The 7,500-nt window shown below is 44.2% G+C and overlaps 1 pseudogene across 1 annotated transcript in view; it reads right to left on the bottom strand.

The window, feature by feature from the left end:
• LOC306937235 (MBT domain-containing protein 1-like) overlaps positions 1-7,500 on the bottom strand; it is a 32,485-nt pseudogene that overhangs the window by 5,229 nt on the left and 19,756 nt on the right. Inside the window, exons 14-16 of the transcript XR_013792560.1 lie at positions 5,943-6,078; positions 3,523-3,578; positions 3,146-3,250 (exon numbers count right to left, since the gene is read on the bottom strand). The product of XR_013792560.1 is annotated as an MBT domain-containing protein 1-like (transcript). The remainder of the gene's footprint in view (positions 1-3,145; positions 3,251-3,522; positions 3,579-5,942; positions 6,079-7,500) is intronic.

Here is a 7,500-nt window from a genome sequence, read left to right as displayed (position 1 = left end):
ACCAATCATCAGATATCCATCTGCTATGACCTGGAAGTAAGTCAATACCAATCATCAGATATCCATCTGCTAGGACCTGGAAGTAAGTCAATACCAATCATCAGATATCCATCTGCTAGGACCTGGAAGTAAGTCAATACCAATCATCAGATATCCATCTGCTAGGACCTGGAAGTAAGTCAATACCAATCATCAGATATCCATCTGCTATGACCTGGAAGTAAGTCAATACCAATCATCAGATATCCATCTGCTATGACCTGGAAGTAAGTCAATACCAATCATCAGATATCCATCTGCTATGACCTGGAAGTAAGTCAATACCAATCATCAGATATCCATCTGCTATGACCTGGAAGTAAGTCAATACCAATCATCAGATATCCATCTGCTAGGACCTGGAAGTAAGTCAATACCAATCATCAGATATCCATCTGCTAGGACCTGGAAGTAAGTCAATACCAATCATCAGATATCCATCTGCTAGGACCTGGAAGTAAGTCAATACCAATCATCAGATATCCATCTGCTATGACCTGGAAGTAAGTCAATACCAATCATCAGATATCCATCTGCTATGACCTGGAAGTAAGTCAATACCAATCATCAGATATCCATCTGCTATGACCTGGAAGTAAGTCAATACCAATCATCAGATATCCATCTGCTATGACCTGGAAGTAAGTCAATACCAATCATCAGATATCCATCTGCTAGGACCTGGAAGTAAGTCAATACCAATTTACAATTTACAATTTAGGCATTTAGCAGACGCTCTTAATCCAGAGCGACTTACATTAAGCAAGAACAAAAAGCATGGGAATACATCACATATATAAACAGCATTTATCAAGAAACATGCGTAAGCTAAGAACGTAACTAGAACATATCTATATATAATGACACTATACATATAAGCTATACATATATATTATACTATGCTGTACTGTTATTGTGCTGTCTACATGACATGCTATAAGTCTGTTTCAAATGGTATCTAAGTCTAAAAAAGTGCTGTCTAAGGGGGTAGGGTAAGTGCTATGGGCCATGGTGGAGTCTGAAAAGGTGGGTTTTCAAACTACGGCGGAAGATCGGGAGTGATGCTGCAGTTCTGATTGCAACAGGAAGTGCGTTCCACAGTTTTGGGGCCAGAAGGGAGAAGAGTTTGGGACGTGTGGAGCATTGTCCCGGCGTTTTTAGTGGTTACCAATCATCAGATATCCATCTGCTACGACCTGGAAGTAAGTAAGTACATTACATTTATAGAGCACCTATGGAGGTCATTCCATAGCCTGGGGGCGAAACTAGCAAAGGCTCGATCTCCTTTAGTTTTTATCCCTCATCCCAGCATGGCTTGGGATGAGGATCTCAGAGACCTTCTGGGCATGTATGGTTGGAGCAGGTCACTTAACCCATTTAGACCTGGGAACGATTCTACAAATGTCTTCTAAATCATGACAGTTTTCTGAAAAACCCACGTTCTCAACCATTTTCATGTCAAGGACCCCAAAAAATATCTGCATTTGGCCGCCGAGCCCTATCTGAAAATCTGTTAAAAACGTTCGCTCTGAAAGAATATATATTCAATGATTTGCACCACATTTTCACAATTTTTCAAAAATAGCATAACTATATCTGCTATTGTTCAATAGCTAAAGCATAACAATGTTTAAAACACCAACATTTACACTGCATGGCAGCCAAATCTAGCCTGAATCAGACCCGGGCCACATCAAGATCGAAATCAATCCGATTTGTTTAAATAAGTCTAAAATGCAGACAGGTCTGCAATGGAATTAGATTTTTTTCCAATGTGACTTGAGCCACATTCGGGTGGTTTCAAATCCGATTCAAATCTGATTTCAGGAGATCCGTCTCAGTCTGAATGCAGTAACCTGATCTAAATCAGATTCCATGATTTAAACAAATCGTCTAAGACAAATTTCTTCCTCGGGAGACAAATGATAAAGAACCTTGAACCTTGAACCTTGAAATCAGATTCCAATCCGGATGTGGCACAGATCTGATTCAGGATGGATTTGGTTGCCAGTCTGAACACGCAGATCTATGACAGATCCGATCTGGTCACTAATGTGAATGGTCGAATGGCCAAAAGATCAGATTTGAGAAATAAATCGGATTTTAATCAAATTTGACTGGATGTGACTGACAGTGGCAGTCTAAATGGGGCCATAGATATGGGGGTGCCTGGCCATGGAGGGTGATCTGTGTGTGATGGTCAATCAGTCAATAAGCTATTCCTGTTCCTGTGGTACAAGGCATCAAACTATCAATGCTCCTTTACCTTCCTGACCGTAGCCACACAGATAGCAGACAGGTTGAGGTTACCTTCCTGACCGTAGCCACACAGATAGCAGACAGGTTGAGGTTACCTTCCTGACCGTAGCCACACAGATAGCAGACAGGTTGAGGTTACCTTCCTGACCGTAGCCACACAGATAGCAGACAGGTTGAGGTTACCTTCCTGACGGTAGCCACACAGAGAGCAGACAGGTTGAGGGGCTATCTTTACCTTCCTGACCGTAGCCACACAGAGAGCAGACAGGTTGAGGGGGTATCTTTACCTTCCTGACCGTAGCCACACAGAGAGCAGACAGGTTGAGGTTACCTTCCTGACCGTAGCCACACAGAGAGCAGACAGGTTGAGGTTACCTTCCTGACCGTAGCCACACAGATAGCAGACAGGTTGAGGGGGTATCTTTACCTTCCTGACCGTAGCCACACAGATAGCAGACAGGTTGAGGTTACCTTCCTGACCGTAGCCACACAGATAGCAGACAGGTTGAGGTTACCTTCCTGACCGTAGCCACACAGAGAGCAGACAGGTTGAGGTTACCTTCCTGACCGTAGCCACACAGATAGCAGACAGGTTGAGGGGGTATCTTTACCTTCCTGACGGTGGCCACACAGAGAGCAGACAGGTTGAGGTTACCTTCCTGACCGTAGCCACACAGATAGCAGACAGGTTGAGGGGGTATCTTTACCTTCCTGACGGTGGCCACACAGAGAGCAGACAGGTTGAGGTTACCTTCCTGACCGTAGCCACACAGATAGCAGACAGGTTGAGGGGGTATCTTTACCTTCCTGACCGTAGCCACACAGATAGCAGACAGGTTGAGGTTACCTTCCTGACCGTAGCCACACAGATAGCAGACAGGTTGAGGGGGTCAATAGCCTCCAGCTTCATTCCGTCTTTAAACCATGGATCGCTCTGATCAACCTCCTTCACCTGATGACACAACGTTCAATTAAAACCAAATGAGATGAGATCATTTTCTCAATCACGAGGTCAACGCAGTTGCCAATAGCTGCAGATCAAGGATACAGTACATTTAGTGTATTTACTACCACAACTACCAAACTAGCCAGTGCTAACTAACAGGTTGGTTAACTAGTCAGACAGGCACACATATGGTAGGTGACGGTCCAACGTAAGACAAGCAGACAGAGGTACAGACGTACAGACAGACAGACAGACAGACATGTCGAGGCTGTCGTCACCTTGATAAACAGCTGTCCAGGGGCGTCCGTCTGTCCTTCCAGCTTCTTTGTAACGTCTGCAACAGACACAAATCCACGGGTGTCATTATTTAACTAGATTAGATGGATTGGGGGGGGGTCAGATTAACTACAAACGATTTCCGAGCGCGGCACGGCTGCGGCTCACCTCCTAGCTCCTAGATCATGGGTTCAAATGAGGAGAACAAATCTCCCATAGAGCAATGTATGTGACAAATAATTAAGCAATATTACACGAGAGGGTGTGGTTTAACGTGATTATTGCCACGACAGTGAGGCGGTCAGGAACGAGACGTAGTCGAGTTCCGCAAGCATCACTGAAGCATCACCTCTGGGAGAACAGAGCAGCTGAATTATTTGTTTTGATTAGGTGTGGAGTGGTGCTCGTTTGCACCACGGGTAGAAGGCTTGCTTCCTCAAAACGACCTGTTGTATAATATGACTTTAACCTTTGACCTTTAGATCATCTATTATTTTCTTTTTTTAAAGCAGCACTATGTAACTTTTTTTTAAAATGAATAAAATGTAATTTTGTCCAATCTGTATGGTAGAGTATATGTCAATAAATGGTGCATTTATATAGCGCCTTTATCCAAGGCGCTTTACATAGATGCATTACATTCACCCATTCACACACACATTCATACACTGATGGCAGCGGAAACCATGCAAGGTACCAACCAGCACATCAGGAGCAATTAGGGGTTCAGTGTCTTGCTCAAGTACACTTCGACACTAACTCTGGGGGAGCCCGGGTTCGAACTGGCGACCTTGCGGTTACCATCTGGAAACTCTACCCCTGAGCCACCGCCACCGCCGCCTCAATACAATTGGCGTGGTTACATTTTGTCTCCCTTCTATTGAGACATATAGGTGTCTCACCTAGACATAGGATCTCATGCAAATGTTGACCTGATGGTCAAGATTCAATTTAAGCAAGCAGGCTCTAGGGGCGGGGGTTGCATCGCGCGTCATCGTACCAAAAACGTTCTCACGGAAGACTTGACGAGTTGACTGGCCATTAAATAGAGCGTCACAGTCCCGCCCCCTACCCTGGACCAGGAAATGATTCTCCGTTCATTTTCCTCATAGACATTTCTTAAAGTATTTATTTAAAGACGGTTACGCCGCGGACAAAGCCAACTCGAGTCGTGACAAATCATGACAACAAATTTTTTTGGGCCGAACAAATAATTAGAAAGAAGAAAAAAACGGCAGGTTACAACACTTTTTTTTTGTTGTTTTCTTCTTTGTAATTATTTGTTTGGTCCAAAATATTGTTTGTGTTGTCATGAGTTGTCACGACTCGAGTTGGCTTTGTCCGCGGCGTAACCGTCTTTAAATAAATACTTTAAGAAATGTCTATGGGAAAAATGCATTGAGATTAATTTCCTGGTCCATGGTAGGGGGCGGGACTGCGACGCTCTATAGGCTACCTGCTGCAATATAATCACAACATATCATTGACCTAAATGGTGTTATAACAACAATGATAGTATGATAAAAAAAGGGTCAGGCTTACAGTAGTCTTTTTCCATGTGGAAACGCAGAGTGACGCATTAGCCTACTTTACCCTGGGTAACATCATCTTCTGACACTTGAATGTTTTGACATGCAATAATAATCCTGTTCCGTCACCGTGTAGCGGTTTGTTTCATTAGCACGATCGTGATGAAATAGGCTGCAGGCAGGCTGTTGTTCCGCTGAGCTGAGCAGTCAACTTTTCACCGCTGTTTGGAATCCTCACCTTGTGAACTTTAACCCATTTTGACCTGAGATCAGATTCTAAAAAATGTCTTCTACATCCTGACAGTTTTCTGAAAAAGCTATGTTTCCATGTCAGTGGTTCTTCGATTTTTCAAAAATAGCAGACCTACAAGCTCATAGCGCGCCACCGAGTGGCGCGCTATGAGCTTGTAGGTCTGCTATTTTTGAGTGGTGCAACCACTCCAAGGAACAGCAATGTCCGTGTCAACCGTGTGTTCACCCGTGTGTTCATGTTTGTGTGTTTGTGTGACTATGAGCACCAGTACCAATGAGTACCAAAAGTGGCGCTGTTGTGCCAGAAACGGAGAGAGAGAGATAGTGCTGCACTGTTGCCTGCTAATGAGAGAGAGAGAGATAGAGAGGGGGAGGGGGGGGATTTGCACCACTCAGTTCACACGGGTGTGATTTTCAATAGCTAAAGCATAACATAATGCTAACACCAAAAGGGGTTCCCGCCCAAAATGGGTTAAGGTCGGGGGAAACAGTTTCCAGGAATTACATTTCGGGCAGCAAGTGTGTGTCGTGGCTGTTCTCCGCTGTATAATTCCGCTGAGTTCTCGTCTGAAAACAGTGTACAGTATAGTATGTATGTACTTACTGTACTGTATGTGTAGAGTAAGTTAAGGTAAACTAACCGGATCGTTTGAAGCGGTGTCCGATGGATCTGGACCAGCCGATGGTGTGGATCAGTGGACTGTACATGTGACACCAGAAGTCATCTGTACCGTCTTCACACTCCTCATACACCAGCCTCAGGCGGCCACCAGTCACCTGCCAGGGCACGCACAGAATCAAACACACACATGTGCGCACACACATAACCGCTTAATTCACCAAGGTCAGTACTGTAAAATCACTTTTCAAATGCTCTGTTTCAAACTCAGTCAAATGGACCCATGCAGGACCATTCCTGCTTACAGTTTTACACTCTCTGGGGATGTTTACTGCGTGTGTGTGTATGTGTGTGTATGTGTGAGGGCCTGGTCCCCGTTTACTTCCATTATTTGAAACTAGACCGGACTCGACACCGGGCACTGCACTCACTGTGGTGGAGTGGAACCTTAGAGTATATATATTAAGAGACGTCACCGGATTTCTCCTCCCATCCACTTGCATTAAGTTGCTCAAAAGCGCATGAGGCGATTTCACTCCTCCTTCCGGGTAGGAACAGAGTGCATTCTGGGATGGATTGCCCCAAACACATGGCCGTTGACTATCATTGCGCGCGTTCACGTATGAAACATAGCGTTCACGTGCCATAGCCCCAATAACATGAACGTGCGCAATGATAGTCAACGGCCCAGCGCTGGCTTGAGCTGCGATACCAAATTCGGCCACTATGTCCATTTCGGCTCAGGTTCTCCTCTCGGTGATGTCTCTATTCATATATACTCTAAGAGTGGAACGCGAGTGTCAAATTTGAAGTTGGTGGGACGAACGTTTTTTGAGTTACGTGGATTACAGACGTACGTACGTACACGCGTACGTACCGGTACGTACAGAGACTTGGTGCATTTATAGATAGATAGATAAAAGGTGTTGGGCTCAACATGGACCTCGACCGGGTGCCAACCAATAGGACACAGTTGCCATGCGTTGACCTCACGTTCACTTGCAGTTTTCTTTCAGTGAGCGAACCAGAGTTGTTAATAATATGTAATAGCATATCATTGCTGTCGGGCAATAACTTTCTCAAGTGGCCACTGCAAGACAACATGGGGAAATCGACATTGTGTACTGCAGTGTTGATTTCGTCGACTAAAACTAAGACGAAAAACGGTGGTCGACTACCTTTTTCCACTGACGAAAACTAAATGGAAACTAAATGAAAACTAAGCTATGATGACTAAAACGAAGACTAAATATACTGACAATTTCATCAACAAATATAAACTAGACTAAAATGTTAGGATGGGACTAGTGGACAAGAGATCCAGTATAAGTCATTTTACAATTAGTTGCATGCTGAAAATAGACTATCTTCAAGCCCACAACGCGTCGCGCTGCGACGTGTTGTGGGCTTGTAGATCGGCTATTTTCAGCAAGTGAAAATGTCGTCATTGTCGTCATTACGACGACATCAAGGCCCGCCGAAATACATTTTGTTCGACTAAATCAACTGTAGATTTAGTCGACTAATATCTTATGACATTTAGATATTTATGATATAAAACTAGACTAAACACTAAAACA

The sequence above is a fragment of the Electrona antarctica genome (assembly GCF_951216825.1).
Source record: "Electrona antarctica genome assembly, chromosome: 14".
NCBI lineage: Eukaryota > Metazoa > Chordata > Actinopteri > Myctophiformes > Myctophidae > Electrona > Electrona antarctica.
This window is presented reverse-complemented; position numbering and strand designations above follow the sequence as displayed.